The sequence below is a fragment of the Aptenodytes patagonicus genome, chromosome 6 (genome assembly GCF_965638725.1).
Source record: "Aptenodytes patagonicus chromosome 6, bAptPat1.pri.cur, whole genome shotgun sequence".
NCBI classification, from domain to species: domain Eukaryota; kingdom Metazoa; phylum Chordata; class Aves; order Sphenisciformes; family Spheniscidae; genus Aptenodytes; species Aptenodytes patagonicus.
In genome coordinates, this window is record NC_134954.1 from 37570503 (window position 1) to 37588070 (window position 17568).

Sequence of the window (17568 nt, forward strand, 5' to 3'; positions counted from 1 at the left end):
GCTCAAGAGGTATCTATGGGACACAGACTGGAAACTGGCCAAAAGAGAGCAACACATAGAATCATAGAATCATAGAATCATTGAGGTTGGAAAAGACCTCTAAGATCATCGAGTCCAACCGTCAACCCAACACCACCATGTCCACTAAACCATGTCCCTAAGTGCCTCATCTACTCGTCTTTTAAATACCTCCAGGGATGGGGACTCAACCACTTCCCTGGGCAGCCTGTTCCAATGTTTAACCACTCTTTCAGTAAAGAAATTTTTCCTCACGTCCAATCTAAACCTCCCCTGCCGCAACTTGAGGCCATTTCCTCTCATCCTATCGCTTGTTACTTCGGAGAAGAGACCGACACCCACCTCGCTACAACCTCCTTTCAGGTAGTTGTAGAGAGCGATGAGGTCTCCCCTCAGCCTCCTCTTCTCCAGGCTAAACAACCCCAGTTCCCTCAGCCGCTCCTCAGAAGACTTGTTCTCCAGACCCCTCACCAGCCTCGTTGCCCTTCTCTGGACACGCTCCAGCACCTCAATGTCCTTCTTGTAGGGAGGGGCCCAAAACTGAACACAGTATTCGAGGTGCGGCCTCACCAGGGCCGAGTACAGGGGCACGATCACTTCCCTACTCCTGCTGGCCACACTAGTTCTGATACAGGCCAGGATGCCATTGGCCTTCTTGGCCGCCTGGGCACACTGCCGGCTCATAACATAACAGCAAAGACCTCAAAATTCATTTGTTTATTAACCCGCTCATGCACCAACCACCTCCCAACTTTTACCTCTGGTGAAGGAAGCAAGGTCCTGAGAGTGTTGCCACACTTCACATGCTGGAGGACTCACCCCTTCCCATAAGCCTGTCAGCACAGAAAGCTGTACAGGATTTTGCTATAGAGTGAGCTAAGACACTATTCAATTTTTAATTCACAGACATGCACTAACAAGCAACAGGCTGTGTTAAGTGCCTAAGGACAATTTAATAGTCTCTGGTCTCTGCAAAACCACGGGGCTACCCTGCAGCTCTCAGGAGCACAACAATGGGAGGACACCTCCAACAGCAGTGGGGGGACTCTGAACTCACACAGGCTTAACCTCTGTCAGGATGACAAAGACTTTCAGAAATCTTCCAGAATATTCCTGCTTTCTTGCACTTATTAAAATTCTCATGACTTGGGCAGTTTGTCAAAGGGAAGAATTTCACTTGGGCACTTGAGTGTTTGTAGCCCTTCAAAATCTTTATTGCTAATGTTAAGAACACCTGGATAGAATAGATCAATATAACATGAACTACAGACCAACTCCTATTCCCACTCGCATGCAGTGCTGCAGGCCTTCTGCAGCTGCTGCACGTAACTGGCTTTGGACTTGGTCCAGAGATGCAAATATCTTCAGTCTGCTCAACACTGCCACGCAGACAGCAGAACCAGCCACCAACTTATGAATCAGTACTATCTCCTGACAGCAGGTAAGCAGACTGACTTGGATACGAACCGGCACAATGAACAGTGTCTACAATGTTTGTGCTGGTTTTGGCTGGGATAAAGTTAATTTTCTTCATAGTAGCTGGTATGGGGCTATGTTTTGGATTTGTGCTGGAAACAGGGTTGATAACACAGGGATGTTTTAGTTACTGCTGAGCAGTGCCGACACAGAGTCAAGGCCTTTTCTGCTTCTCACACCAGCGAGTAGGCTGGGGGTGCACAAGGAGCTGGGAGGGGACACTGCCGGGACAGCTGACCCCAACTGACCAAAGGGATATTCCACACCATATGGCGTATAAAAGCTGGGGGAAGAAGGAAGGGGGGACGTTCGGAGTGATGGCATTTGTCTTCCCAAGTAACGGTTACACATGATGGAGCCCTGCTTTCCTGGAGATGGCTGAACACCTGCCTGCCGAGGGGAAGCAGTGAATGAATTCCTTGTTTTGCTTTGCTTGCATGAGCGGCTTTTGCTTTACCTATTAAACTGTCTTTATCTCAACCCACGAGTTTTCGCACTTTCACCCTTCTGATTCTCTCCTGCATTCCACCAGGGGGAAGTGAGTGAATGGCTGGATGGTGTTTAGTTGCCAGCTGGGGCTAAACCACGACAATGTTACACATTTGCCATTACATTTTTATTACTGTTAGCCCACTTTAAAACTCCTTCAAACCTCTCAACTCTAGCTAGCAAAATTTTTACAGAGTTCCCTAAAGCATCTTCCATGTCCCACACTTGTTCTTCTCCAAACCTTACATTTATTTCCCTCCTAATATATTAAATCATAAAATGTATTTTGGCTTTCAATGCTTAATGCTCCAGCTATTGTTTATATGGCTACTGTCTTCTGTTTAAAGCAAAGCGCCCTATTAAAGTGCAGTGATTAATCAGGATAATAAATGCTGTGGTAAGGCCCCTGCTATCAATCACATTTCTTGCACAGAAAGGCACTCATGCCAAAAAGCGGGGGGGGGGGAAAGGCTCATTTACCACTATTGTAGTAAGATTATTTTCCGTGAAGAAAAGTAGCAGCTCCTTTATCCAACAATGAATGCAAACTGACCAGCAGTTTAGAGACCTAGTAAGATATGGTTGAAGATAATAATAAAACAAAGTTATCCTATGTGAAAGAGGACAGATGGCAGCCACACAATAGCCATCAAGTCTACTTAAACAGATAAGTAGTCTTCCTACGCCCACCCCAGCTCTAGACGTGTGCTGATTCAAAGACCAGCTCTCGTTGCGTGGAGCCCTCTAACCTGAAACAGGTGCAGAGGCCACGGTTTTCCCTTCCATGGTCTCATTTACAAATTTGCCCATTCTTTCTGTCAAGCACAAAATAAGCAAAGCCTGTGACAGATGCTCCTGCACAGCAGAGATAAGCTACGTCTCTGTGCCTTGCAAATGTGTGTGCCGGACCCTGGGATAAAGCAGCACAGCTCTGGGAAAGACAGAGGAGCACCGCATCGGAAACGCAGCAGCCAGCCTGGCAAGCCCAGCGTTTCATCAGATTTCTGAGCCTCGGCAGAGACAAGCTGCCATGGATGGCAGAGGGCTGCACAAGCGATGCCGGTTTCATTTCAGAGATGCAGGCTGTCCCAGGCAGACCTTCTGTACAGACAGAGAGAATCAGTGACAGATACAGGGGAAAAAGGTACAGAAAACCACCAGTATCAGCCAGAGTGGCTGGAGCAGGCAGGCTGCAGTGAATTTTGAATGACATGGATCAGTGAGAGACTTAATTCCACGAAGAAGCCAAGGACCTCGGATCCAAGGCCAATTTCTGCTATGGGGAGCATTTTACCAAAAGCAAAAGGTGGTGATGAGCCTGAGAAACCAGGAGCCAGAGACAAGTGGAAAAGCCGGAGGGGAGGCATCAGGGCGCTGGTGAGACAGACCATCTCAGCAAGTTTCTGTGAAGTCTGGGGCCCTTACCCCCCAGACACTGCAAGACTGGGGCTTTTAATATTGCAAGGATTACTCCAGTCCATGGGCTTAACCTTTCTACAGCAAACCTGCACAGAGATGGAGTACTGCTGTCTTTTTGCTGCAAGGCGGTGTATCAGCCGCAGCCTGGCAAGTCAGCATTTCAGGCATGGCCAGCAGCTATGGCTTCTTGCAGTGGCTGAGTGCCCCTGCTTCCCAGCTGACTGACATCCTGCACTACATCTTTATATACGTCCATCTTCTGATGATCTCTGCAAGCAGCATTGCTGAGAAATGAAAATGCTCTGGGTTCAGTTCTCATAAACACGGCTGTAAATCCTCAAAAGCCTTTTTAAGCTCTGTCATAACGTATGACTTTCTTTCCCATGACGTAGTTTATTACACAACTACTTCTTTCCATTGTTTTAAGAGGAAAGGGGGCATAACTGCAAGGAAGCGTATTAGCACTGTAACATGAATTGAATCCAAAGGTGGTAACATTTTTTTGGCAGAATGCGTATGAGCAGTTTGGGCTCCTCATTACATTTAGTAAACTATACAAACAGAAGTACAGGTGGAAAGGAGTTGCTCGCATCTGTGACTACCCTTCACTAGAAACCTAGCCTAAGGCTTTTCAAATTAAGTCAACTCCATAGGTGGTGGATTAGGCCCAGTAAGAATTTTTTTTTAAATTATTTTATCAATTTTACTTCAGTAACAGTATTTCAGAAGACATAAATAATCGTTTTCCCTAACGAGATAGAAGCAAATGTCTCATCTTTGACAGATGTAGAACGCTCAAAAAAAAAATATGGCCCAAACACTGGAAATTCTGGGTGAGTGAAAGAAGATAGTCTTTTTTTCCCCTAGCATTATAGATTTAAAATCTACTTTTCTGTATTATATGTGATTATACACACATACATACACAAGCCAAATTCATATTTGGTTACTGAAAGAAGCTGATTTGCTCCAGGAATTAGTTTGTCCACAGTACTTTATTACAACAGACCTCATAAAAATAATCCTAACTCCAGCACTCCTTCACTGATATTAGGAAGACGAGTTTGTTTCGGTATTTCTCCTGCCCGTTTGGATACTGCAGAGAGGCATTTTATGTGTCAAGACAGTGTTATTACAAGGGCTCCTCGTAATAAAGAGATCTCTGGAAAATGTAAAAAATGTAAGTGAAAACATGGACACAAATGCAATGCTTTGACTACACCTCCTTGCCTGTGTCCCACTGCTTTTCTCCATTTTTAATTATAGGTTGGTATTTTAGGGGGAAAATCACAAATCTTTTGCAAAGCTGACACCATGGCTGAATACTCAGTGTTTGCCCTGCTGGGCACAGATTAACCTCTAACATATGAGGAACAAAAAGTAAGTTTTGGGTTGCACAGCCAAGAAGTATTTCGTAGTGCAGTCGTAATGGTATCAAATTGCAGTCCAAAAGGTACCGGAGGTGGCTCCAGCGCTCAAGATGTCTCTGGAACAGAATCACAATCATCTGCCAAGTTGCCTGTAAAGGATATTGCAATAGCCCTGAGCCTCCATCGGCCCTGATTTAAACATAATCAGCAGAAGGTGGTGGGATTTTCCTCCCATAGATCACCTTACAACTGGGAGAGGAAAAAGTAAAAAAGAAAAAAAAGGACAAGACAGTCAGTCTTGTTGCTACAGCTCTCAAATTGGTGTCAGGAGAAGAGCTCCCCAGGCCCAGGTCTTGCTCAGGAGTGCTGCACGATCTTTAGCAAAAGGTGCAATTGCCTCATTTCTCCCCACGCAGGAGGGCTGGTGTCCCAGCCCTGGAGCGATACAGCTGGCAGCAGTAACGGTGGCCTTCATACACACGGTGAAGAACAATGTCACCAGCATGGAGTCAGCAGAATCGGGAGACACCTCTCGGCCAAGTACAGACCCTCGTACCCAAAGGCATCCGTGCATACAACTGTTGCGCAGTCAAACTGCAGCAATACAGCTGTGCAGAGCCTTCTGCCTGGAGTATCTTGACCTGCACTGCCTGGCTGCCAAGCACAAACTCCCAGGAGCAGGAGTCGTTACACGTAATGCACCCTTCTGCTGTTGTTCCCTGCATTCAATATGCTAAATAAAATTAAACACACTGCATTTCCTGCAAAAATAGGGTGAAACAGTTACACGACAAGAACACTGAAAATAACAGGATTCCACCATAATACAAATATGCTTGCTCAAAAACTCTCAAGAATCCTTCCTAGCCAGTCCCACTGTACTCAGGGCTGTACAGCCACATCATACTGAAAAGTCTATGAAGATCAAAGTCTCTGACTACCCTGCTCTTACACCCTCCCTTGGCAAACACTGAGGGCACACAGCAGACTGAGTGGGGACCACTGAGACACGCAACAGTTTAGAACGACACTCTCTTTGTCTCCTTTTGTCTGTGATAGAGCCACAGAGAACTTCTCTCTTTTTTTTTTTTTTAAATTCAAATATTCTTTAGCGAGTTCTTTCAGGGAGTTATTCTTCATTTGTATACTGTTTGCGAGCCACATGGATGCGTTACTTGTACCATGAAGCATGGTTTCCATCCCTTCTGCTCTATAATTAATGACTAAAGTGCTCAAGTTTCCTGCTTGTGAGTAATGCACACAATGGTATTTAAAGTTTTTACACACATTGGCTAGTTATACAATTGTAAAACTACTTATAATAGTTGTATACATCAGTCTTGAATTTACCGTTTCATAATTACTTCCACAAGTGTTTGCTGAAAGAACATTTTTTACTAATGGACACTAAATACAACAGACCTAAGAATAAGCACATTCATTTAAATGCTCAAAGGCATTGTGTGTATCTTGCAGGCAAGATTGCTGCAGTAAGCAATTCTGTCCATGTCTCATGGCTGCCGTTACAAATACTGCTGTTCTTATCATTCATTACATAACACCATTGCTACAAATAATAGCACCCATTCTTATTTTAATGATTATTAATATGCTTAGTTGTATTGCAGCAGTACTTTGTGGCAACTTTCCAAGGAAGAGGATTCAATTCTCCTAGGCACTGCACATCCATCTGAGGAGAAACCAAGCTCCTGTTCAGGGGTACATCAACAGCAGCTCTGAGTACAGTGAGCCCACAGCAGCAGGCACTGACAGCACAAACCTCTGCGGATCCCAGTGGGTTTTGAAAAGAGATGGAGGCCCCTTTGGTATACGTATAGGACTACGGGCTGAGGGGAGGATCACAGAGTTTTATATCTCAGTTTTCTATCTTCTCTGAGGGCATTCAGCATACTACTGAGCATCCCAATTTGTTGCTTTAACTTCTACGTTATCATGACTATGAAAAAAAAGTATTATCAGTGCAATCTTGACTCATTCTTTGGCATCTAACGTTCGTTTGGTTTTATCATCTTGTTGCTAAACCCAAGAAAAGATTACTCAGCTGTTGTCTTCTCCTTTAGAGATTCAGAGCATACAGTGTAGGAGCTGCATGCTGGCTCTAGCAGAGCATGTGTTCTGAGTGAGGAGCTCACCACACAGCACATTTAGCTGCAGTTTGTTTCCCTTAAAAATAAAGCATGCTTTTTTCAGACTTCCTATAAACTTTAGAAAGTGACAAGATCAACTGTCAGACTACACTCAACTTCACGGAGAAAGTCACCGGAGCAGTATGTCATCAGGGCAGGGGAACTGTCCTCACTGGACAGCTGATCCTGAGAGCAGTTGAGCACCTCCACAGCTGGCCAGGATTACCCCCTGCTGTAGCACCAGGATGAGGCTGGCATACACTTAAACTGCAGCAGTAACTAAGCCCTCATTTACCATCAAGTTATCAATACAGGTATCAGCCATCTTGAATCATTATAAATTTGGTTTATACTGCATTAAGTCAATACGGAGGGCCCTAATGCTAATCCATCAGTCGGGCCACCACAGTCACAGTGCTGAGAAGGGTTTTGGATTGATGCAAGTACATCCACCCTTAAACAGATTTCAGTTAAATTGCTGCGACTATGGAAATCCTAAAGCAGGTAGTTCTGTTCTAAATTATCAAATGTTACTGGGTTTGTCCCTTCTCTGACCCCAGTCAGAGACCACTTCAGGTGGACTGTGACTGCAGACTGGGTTTTTATGCCTTTGCTTTCAGACAGAAATGAAAGCAAGCTGGAGCTATCAGTGAGATTGCTCCCCTGCGTGCTCTGGGCTGGATACAAGGGAAGAAAGGTGCAGCAGTGCCGATTCCCAGACAGGGCAGCCTGGTTTCCAGGGCTAGAGTACCCAAAGGCAGAACCCAATCAATCTCCAGATCCTTACAGCCCTGTGTTTTCCACTCCTGCTGCCCTTTCTCCCTGATGCCCAAACATCTAAAAAAATAGCAGGAGAATTTGGAAAATCCACACTGGCAAGAGTGGCTTCTAACCCTGTGAAACTCCCCATCTTATCTTGACAATTATCAGCACAGAAATGACAAGAAAACACTAACAGTCTTCCTCACAGAGGTCGTAAAATACAGTTGCAAGAGAGTAGCAGTCACTAGCCCGTGCATTGCTGCCAGAAGTACATGTGGGGCCTGACAGCACACTGACCGACACTACTGCCTCGCAGCATACGGATATACCGAGTAGGTAAACAGTGCTCCTACAGAGCAGAGCTAGGTGCTCTCCCCAGTGCAAAAATGAGATACCAGTTTAGCACGATTTCCTCTCTGCTGTACCACCTATGCAGTGGACTGTGCTGCCCTGTCCACAAAGTCAGCAGGAATTTGTCAAGGAACTTTTCACAGAGATGTGTTGTGGATTTGTTTCCACGTCTGTAACTCAAACAACTGAAACGGGGAAGGGGAGCATGTGCTGCACGTAAGTCCCCAGAGCTGTCACATGTACCTTTCTCTCCCCAGCCAAACTCAGGGCTGTGGATTCCACTATAAGATGAACTTTTTCAGTATGAAATGCTACCATGTTGAGCAGCACAGTGCTCAGGTCCTTTTGGCATGTGGATGGAAGTGATTTAGGAACCACAGAGACACAGGCAACCTCACAATACCAGGAGTTTTACACTGACATTTAAATACACAGTTCTGATCTCTCCCCCACTGCTCCCTATTCCTGTCTCTAGCAGTCATGAACTTCTTTCCCCTTGATGATGAAAAGGCTAAAGAAAGGCACTTTCTTAAATGTGACTCATTTTCTTTTAGCCAATTAAGGCATACATTTGCATTTTTAAGAGCAAATATACACACAAAGTAAAAAAAAAAAAGAAAAGATTAACCCAATTTACTAACCACACATACTGAAAAATCACCTTATCGCAAGAACCAGGATGACTCAGAAAACAAACGTGAATAGCTTCTGTGATTTAGCACTGACTGACACCCAACGTATTAAAATAAACTGCCCATGATTTCTCGCAAGCTCCATGCTAATGTACTCCATAAAATGTCAGTAAAAATGCAGCAGTGCATAACTATCTAGAGGCTTCACTTGGTGGCAAATAATACAATGAATTGTCCCCTGACCAGGACAGGGAAAGGAAGTTAATCTGCATCTCCAGCCTTTTGGGGAATGTTCCAGGTTTGTAAAGCATGAGTCAGCAGCGTTGCTGCTATGGAGGTTTTTTTCCTAGCATGCTACTGGCAATACAGTCTCTTCTGGCCTTCCCAGCTTTGGTATGCCAGCTTAAGTGTCCATCATGAAATAACCACCTTTTGTATAAAATGGGACAGGTGAATTGATTGCCATTTATTCATTATCATGTTAAAAGCCATCACAGACCTGTATGATCACAATGTAATTCTATACAGCAAAGAGCTCCACAGGAAGAAAGAGTTAAGTTGATGGGTGAAGACAGGAGAAATCTAGTATTTTATTAAATGTATTCTAAGCTTTTTATTGGTACTGCTACTTCAGTAATACCACAACCCCCCTTTGTTACCGCAGCCAAGACAAAAGCCACCATACTAAGTCTCCTGATCAAATCTTGCACATATGCAGCTTCCCCTAACCAAGGACCTCAATCATTTTGAGAAGTTGATGAATACCCCTACTGAGGAATGCATTGGCATTTCTTTGTCTGCTTTACAGACAAAGAAAATAAGGAAGAGAAGGAGGACACAAGCTTTCAGAAATGAACCTGGCAGCTTACAACCCTTCACAGGAACTACAGGCCTGCACCTAATCACTTCTTCCTCCAGTTGAGGCCATGTGAACTGAGCTCCTGCTCCAGTTCATCCTCCATTGCATTTCTGCACTTTGATGGTTATTTTCTTGACAGGTTATACAGGGTCCTTCCTAAAGTTACTAAACCAAACTTCTGCTAACTGTCCCTCTCTCTTAATATTTAGACACAGCTTGACAGAGAGTGAAGGACAGAAATGTACTTTATTCCTAGAAATGAAAAACAAAGCATAACTGAGTCCTCCCTTCCCCCAAATGAAGAAAACACTGACATAACCTCACCACTTGCTGCCTCTGATCTTCCAGCTAGGCAGTACATGCACACAATGGCCAGCCAGCACCCCAGAGCAGCTCCAGCGCACACTGTGTCCTGCCCAGCTGACAGCACAGGGCCACAGAGAAACTGGGGTACTCTGGCACAAAGGTAAGTGAAGATGTGGTAGGGGAGGAGGGGCACAAAAGATGTAAACCCACAGGAAACAACTTTCATCAGGACCGCAATACATTAGCTCCAGTCTTACCCACAGAAAACCATTTTTATGTGGATTACGTTCTCCCCAGCTAATAATTTTTCAGTCCATTGACCAATTTCAGCCTGCTTTGGTGCAGAAGCAGAGATAACTGTCTTCCTACAAGTCACATGAAAACAGACATCCAAGTAGAAGAGACAGACCCTGCAAGTGACCCCCCTCAATGTCCCAAATGAAAGGAAAGCCATAACATAGGACCCTTACTTGCCACTGAAAAAATTGCCTAGGAGGCAGTCTTTCTAATCAGTAAAACAGCAGGAAGATCTTCATGGATAATTAATCATCAAGCACAAGGCATAAATCAGCAGGAAAGTCAGCACCATTAATTCCAATGCTCAAAAAAATACTTGTTTCATGTAATCATAGGATAAGACAACGTTAATACTGGTGATCTAACCCTAACCCCAGTAAACAAACTGAGGGTGTTGAGACCCAGCCTAGAACAGCCATAAAGCAAAACTTCTTACCTCCATCGCATGTGCTAAGAGAGGGCCGTCTAACAAGTGGGGTTAAAACACAGATGACGATCTCAGGACGGAGGCAGGCATGGGGGCCCAAGCTCGCTCCTGATGTTGCTCCCTGCAAGAGAGCCCTGGGGATGAACTGACGCCACGCGTTACTTCTGAATGCCTGTGGCGCATTTGGTCACCATGCCATGTGTTTAAATGAAGACAAGTGCCAAACATCACGTCATTCTGGGTGCACGCCCTGGAGTCCACAAACTGTAATCCAACACACCTCATTGCGACTGCACGCTCTGGCTTTTGTTGCCTTTTTGTATCAGCTAACAAAATGTTTTTCTTTTGATATTCCAAGCCATCTTATGCTACCCCTGTGGCCATAGGCTTTTTAAATCCTGTCAATCTAGAATTAATTCTCTCCTTACAGAGTAAGTGCCCCTTACCTCTATTTCAAGAAAATTATATTGTTTGAAATAATTTCCATTTTTGCCAGGATAACATCTCATTTTCTTCTTTGCAGCCAGAAGGAACGACTTGTAACATGAATCTTAAAAACCCAGATCAAAGGAGGAGGTTAAAATGACTGATCAATCAGAGGTGTAAGAAATGTATATGTATTGTTTATTTAAAAAACAAAAAAAACCCAGAGTCTCCTCACCAACTCTGATTTATTAACAAATAGCTGACACTCTTTCTTTGTTTTTAGGAGACCATAGAGGACTGGTAAGATGCTGAGCACAGGAGATAAGAGACATTTCCATAAGAGATGAAAACCATTCATCCAAGGGCATCACATTGTCAACAACTTTGACTCATTAGCCACAGATACTGTAAAAACTAGGCAGTTCTACTCGCCTGCTAACAATGCCATCACTTCTATTTGTGAGAGATCCTTCCTTTCCCCTTCTCCAATGCTGCAGCAAAACCTTGGATTTTGACATCAAGCCCATCAAGCAGTATTAGTCCTTGAGAGAGTTTGCAAAACATTAATGAAATCAGAATGAGACTGCAGTTTGGCTTGTTGCCCTTGGATAATGGAAGTGAAATTAAAAGTAGAGGGAAGAGAAAGGACTTGCTCATAGCTAAAAACAGATCACTGAATGCATTTTTTCAAGAATTAAAGCATTTTATACACCATTTACTTCAGGTTTTTCTATTTCAATGAGTCCAGTGATAACTGATACCAGGAGGAAATAGTATTAAAAGCAACTAAGAAAAACTAACAAGTAAAGCATTCCTCTGAAGAATTTTACTTAGCCAGGAAAACCTATTAAGTGAGAAGCCTTCTGACAAGGACAGAAAAAATACAAGGGCCAAGAGAACAGAAAGATCTGTAGAAGAGTAAAACGAGGAATAGAATTGTACGTAAGAAAAACAGGAGAGAGAATATCCTGAAAAACTCACAAATGCTTTCCCACAGGAAACAGCATCTATCAATCAGCCCTAGCAATTTATTGCAATTAAATTGATTATTCATCACATTTCAGAGGGATGCACTGCTGCTAGCAGTGGCCCACATCCTTGCCAGCGCTGACGTTCTGGCTTGGGGTTCCTGCCTGTCTGGCGACCCAGACTGGCCATTTCAGAGGACCAGGCTTTCTCACAGTTATCATTACTCCTGGTTTACCCAGGCTAGAAACATAACTGCCTTTCCTGAAGAACTTCTCACCTTTTTTATTCTGGTTTTCAAAAGGCACCCTGAAACTTCAGACTGAAGACACATGCAGATTTTGATTGCTGCCCTACAAACACACATATTCCCTCCAGAATGCAGAGCTAAGAAGTATGATCAGCTGTAGGGCACCTGGGAAGAACAACACACGATAAAGTCTGGCTTGGAAGGTATTGGGCGAGAACTGGCACCTGAGAAGTTAATGTGAGATGGATATACCTTTCCCTCTCTCCATCAAGGTGGAGGGAGCAGATTTTCAATCCTGCCTAGATTTTTTTTAATTTTTTTTTTTTTTAAAGGGCACAGTCCCCACTGCAAATCAATGAGATCTGTATTCCTTAACCACTTGACACATCTGAAAGTTCAATACAAAGAAAGTCGTTTAATGTTTTTTATTCTGCAGGGTTTTATCTCACCGTTTCCTTTACAGCATCAAGGGGTTAAAGCAACCAAAGCCAAAAGGTGTTGGGGGAAGAGGATAATAAATGACTTGGGAACTAGCAATGACACTGCCAAAAAACTCCAGTCTGTTTGCTTCATTTTGATATGTAGAAATAATTTCTGACGTGCCAGTGATATGTCAAAAAGCCGTCAAAAAGACAGACGCTCTTCCAGCACTGCCCCGCCCTGCCAGGCTATTGAAACGCTGTGCATAAAAACCCTGAGCTGAGACACATGCGGTTTTTGGCAGCAGTGAACGGGTTAAAAGAAGTTTCCCTCCTCCATGAAAGTGATACAGTATGAAACCACCACTATGCTTTCTGCTGTATGCTGTGATAGATTGTACCTGCTCTGAGCGAGCCAGTAAGTTTAACCCTGTTCTTGCTGATGCTAAAATCAATATTAAGATGACCCCCACATCTGATATGACTGGAGGCAGTCTTGTACCCTCGCTATACTAACCCAAGACAATAGACAAGTACTTAAGTTTGTATCTCGCCCTTTGGTAGCTGCAGCTGAAAGGACTAATTAAATAGCTAGAGCATATGTGTACGCATCAAAAATAACTTTACAGTGCCTGCCAAAACACTTTGAAAATCTATGCAAAGCTGCAACAAAACAGTTTGGCAAAATGAAGAATAACTACTATTGTTTAAATAAAATTAAAAAAAAACACCACTAAGAACAGCCCACACCAATACATATTACATTCATTCCCACGTTCTCAAAATCACAAATACAGAGGTGTCCTACCTTTTCGATCTGTGAACAAGCAGATTCCAATCAGTGTGTCACATCCAAGACTATATACTGGAGAATCTGTTAATATAAAACAAAGGTGGGGGGAAAAAAAACCCTGAAAATACTTAATTTTTGCTGAAAAACAGTTTTCAGCTACGAGAAAAGTTTTTTCTATTATACAAAGACATAGATGCATAAACATATCCATACAAGTATGTGTGTATGAAGGGGTGTGTGCATATAATATACATTATGTATGCATCAAATATATTTATAAACAAAACCACAGAAGTTTATTATCTATACATTTTAATTCATCCAGTGTGCACCGCTACGGAATTTAATCTACAGCAGACTAAATCCAAAAAGCTACAGCATAAAGGTATTAACTCTTTCAAATCCTCAACAAGCAAACAAAGCTGACATTTTTAAAAGAAAATCATTACCAGCTCATACGCTGCCATACCACAAAAGCCTATCCTTAAATAACTGCTGCATAATCATTCTCCTGGAGTGTTGTTATCCATCGGCTCGCTGCCTACAGACGCAATCTGCAAGCCACCAGCTTCTATCTACCATGTGTACGTCAGGAAAAGGAAAACTGCAAATTAGAAGAAGTCCCCGCAGTGGTGAAAAGGAAAAGAGGGTGAGTGGGAGAGGAAGAGGGAGTTCACTGGCCACAGAAATTTCGAGAACGATGACAAACCAGCCGGCTCCGCCATCATCCACTTACAATAGGATGCTGCACCTCGCGGCTGCTGAAGCAGTTCGTCAAAGGGTTGCTGGTATCAAGTGCCTGACAGGCATTTTAATTGCATCCAGCGAAGTGTGTCCCCAGGAATCGGGCCTTTAATCTTATGAATATCATCAACTGGTTTCTTTTGTACTGCTGCCAAATACACACAGGCATGCACTGCACACAGGCAGCAGTGCACCCAGTTTCCACTGCGATGCCGATCCAAATCCTAAACAGGTTTTACGGACGGTACATGCTGAAAAGGAGGTCTTGAGGGATTTAGTATTTTCTGCATTACAGATTAGGAGGGCGATTCGCTCTCCCCCTTTATTTTTCTATCTAATGCTTCTGTTCACGTGTTGGAACCAGCTTGTCTATTCTGTTATTTGAGCCTTGCATTTGCTTATTCACACCAACGGGAAATAAAACCAGGGAAAATGCAGAAGTGCTGCAAGACTGTAGGGATGAGCGGGGACCCTTCAGGACTAATACAACAGAGGAACAGGGCTCACTGCACGGTTCAGCTCACAAACGAGTTGCTGGGAGTGGATGGCTGCCACTATTCAGCCATCGTGTCTGCCTTGATCTCACCTCCCTATTCCAAGGTTTTCTCCAGAACAGTGTTAATCTGAGTAGGACAAGGAACCTGTGAATTGGGAAATCACCCTGTGTTTTGGGAGCAGACACGGCACAACTGGGGAGGGGCAGCAAAGAAGGGGTAGAGGAACATGAAGAAATTTTTTTAAAAAGAGAGTGAGAAAAAGTTGAAAGATGAACTGGTTTGTTTTTGAGCATTGTAAGTTTGTAATGAAACAGCATAAGCAGCAAAGGAGCCGTCAAGAGAAACCAATGAGCCCAGCCACACTCTTAAGGCCTGAAGACAAGCTTAAATTTCTCTTCAGTCAGGACACACAAACCAACTAGATCCACCTTCCCAACAGCAAGCTGGTGTTTCTCAGTCCGTGACAGTAGAGCCCTTGAGCGGGAAGGATGTCAACAGGAGAAGGAAACATCTCCCTACCACAAAGTTTGGGAGAGGTCGAACAAACCCCATTTACCTTTGAGAGGGGCAAGGGGCTTGCAGGAAGGAGTAATCTCCATGGATTTCCAGGGCTTCCCTCCCAAAATTTTGGGGGTAGAGGGCTGCAAAGGGAATTGATTCCCTTCTGCCTTCCCCAACCATGGCAAGATGACTTTTCACACATCCAGCAAACTTTGCATCAACCAGAAGTTCCACCCTCATTGCTGTAAACAGATCCTAGCGCCTTAAAAGCATCTGTCCTGACCTGACAGTTTTCCCCCACTCTCTAAATCACCACAGCAGTGAGGAGGACGAGGAAATGAAGGAAGGTAGCCCCCAAAGACAGCCTGTATGGGACAAGGATGATGGTGGAGCAAGTACTGCATGGCGGTAAAAAGGCCTTCAGAAGGAACGGAAAAAACGAGCAAGAGCAGCACTAGCGCAATTTAGACCTTTCCTCTGAGAAAGCCTCCTGTGACTCATCGGAAGGGGTGCCTGCTGCTGCCAAACCTCCCACTGCAGAGCTCATCCTCTGCAGAAACCAAGGAAACTCTAATCCTGCCCTCGTCTTCCTCAGCTCCACCATTTAACAGTTGGTGCTTGTTCACAGCATTGCTACCGTCCCTCCCTCACTTCCACAGCTCCCCCTCCACCAGCCGCTCTCCCCCCAAAGCAACCAGGAGCTCTGGGAGGTCCCAGAAACAACACCATGGAGTTGGGATGGTGGAGGGGTAGCAAGAAGTCCTGAAAACTGTCCTGTAATTTCTCTCAGATGTTCCTGGCAGACCTCATGTGGTTCACAAGGGACTGATACATATTGCCAGGCTGTGTCCTACATGCTGGAGCCCATGGCTGAATCTTCAACCAGCCATCCAAACCGCCTTCACTCTGTCCATGCAAGGATTTCCAGGGACCCAATCTGCCAAAACAGCCCATGGCAAATGGTTTCATCATAAGCTACTGCAAATAAAAGAAAATCTTAATAATCAAGTTAGTTCTGTCTGCCCTGCGACATATTCCTATAAAAGCATTTCTAACAAGACAAAAGGCACAGGAAGAGACAGGGATGAAGGGCCTAAACCAGGTAGATGCTGGAACACAGACAACACTCAGCCCTGTCTGAAATTTAACCTCATGTTTTCCTGGCTCAGCCAGGAAAGCAGGATCAGCCACACAGCAAATTCATCACATAAAATTAATGCACACCACCACAGTGAAACAGGAACACTTGTGAGCAAAAAGAAAATACAAACATTAGTAAGTTGACAATTCAAGGTCCTGGAAATGTTTAAATTATGAACCCGTGCAACATAGCATGCATTTTCAGCACTATACCTCTCAAAGTGGAATAAAGACATTTACAGTCTCAGTAAAGGAGGTGGTGAGACTGTGACTGAAGCCTGGTCTAAACTCTAAAAGATCTTGCATGTTCAGGTGGGTTTTTCTCTTTAATTCTGACATCGATGCAAGACAGTGCACTCAGTTTCATTACTGTACTGTAGGAGAGCTTAGAAAATCCAGCTGCATACTGGGTTCCTCTGTGCAAGGTGCTGGGCAAAACAGGAAACAGATTATAACAGATTACTTAGAAGAGCCAAAACACAAAACGGGGTAGTGGTAGTGTTCTCCTCATTTTCAGGGTAATGAAAAAAAGAAGAATTAAGGGGCTTGGGCTTGCCCAAGGTCACACACAACCTCTGTTGCCAAGCCAAGCTGGAAGACCCTCCCAGAACCTCAGCCTAAGATCTTTTCACCCAAACCACTGCCAAAATCTTGCAACCAGCCTTTAACAAAGGACTTGGGGGTTGGTTGCTTCTTTTTTAGCAAAGACTGGGTGAACATTTTATGCAATGCTTAAAATAGCATCCAGTATCATCAGTGATGTAGATTAAGAGGAATAAGTCTACTGAACAGAAACTGCACCACTCTGGTAAAAATAGCCCTGGAACGGGGACTTTTCTTTTTATTCGCTATTGTCTTACCACTTATAACAGTGCTGGGGATGGCTGCCTGCTGGAGAGGTTGAGAGGAGACGGATGCTTCACCAGACTCTGTAAAAATTGCCTGTTCTTCTGCCGTAATAATAAACATTACACTATCCTATTTTACCAGCCATTTGAGAGACAACCTTGCTTTTCTTTTTTCCCCTCTTTGAGGGGGGAAAAACAAAATAGAAGGGCATTAATTCCGGAAAAACACATGCAATATAGCACACTAGCTCTTTCACTAGGGCTACATGGTGAGGAAGGCTGAGGCTAGAGTCACCATCTTTATCTCTATGGTTACTGATAACAGAGAGGATGAAAGATGGGGAGGAGTTAGGAAAAGCTGCAGGCTGAGTTAGCAGCTTCTGTGGGTAACAAGGTGCAAGGGATTTCAAGACAGGTTAGAAAGTTTCAGG

The 17568-nt window shown here is 44.0% G+C and overlaps 1 protein-coding gene across 24 annotated transcripts in view; it reads right to left on the minus strand.

The window, feature by feature from the left end:
* MAP2 (microtubule associated protein 2) overlaps positions 1-17568 on the minus strand; it is a 238052-nt gene that overhangs the window by 127422 nt on the left and 93062 nt on the right. For 21 of the 24 annotated variants that reach the window (XM_076342137.1, XM_076342143.1, XM_076342154.1 and 18 more), the window contains exon 3: positions 13423-13488. The exons of 2 other annotated variants lie outside the window; for them this stretch is intronic. The gene's annotated coding sequence lies outside the window, so the exon portion shown is untranslated. Of the gene's footprint in view, positions 1-13422; positions 13489-13856; positions 14024-17568 lie in introns of those variants that run through there. One more of the 24 variants, XM_076342135.1, reaches the window with a different exon arrangement.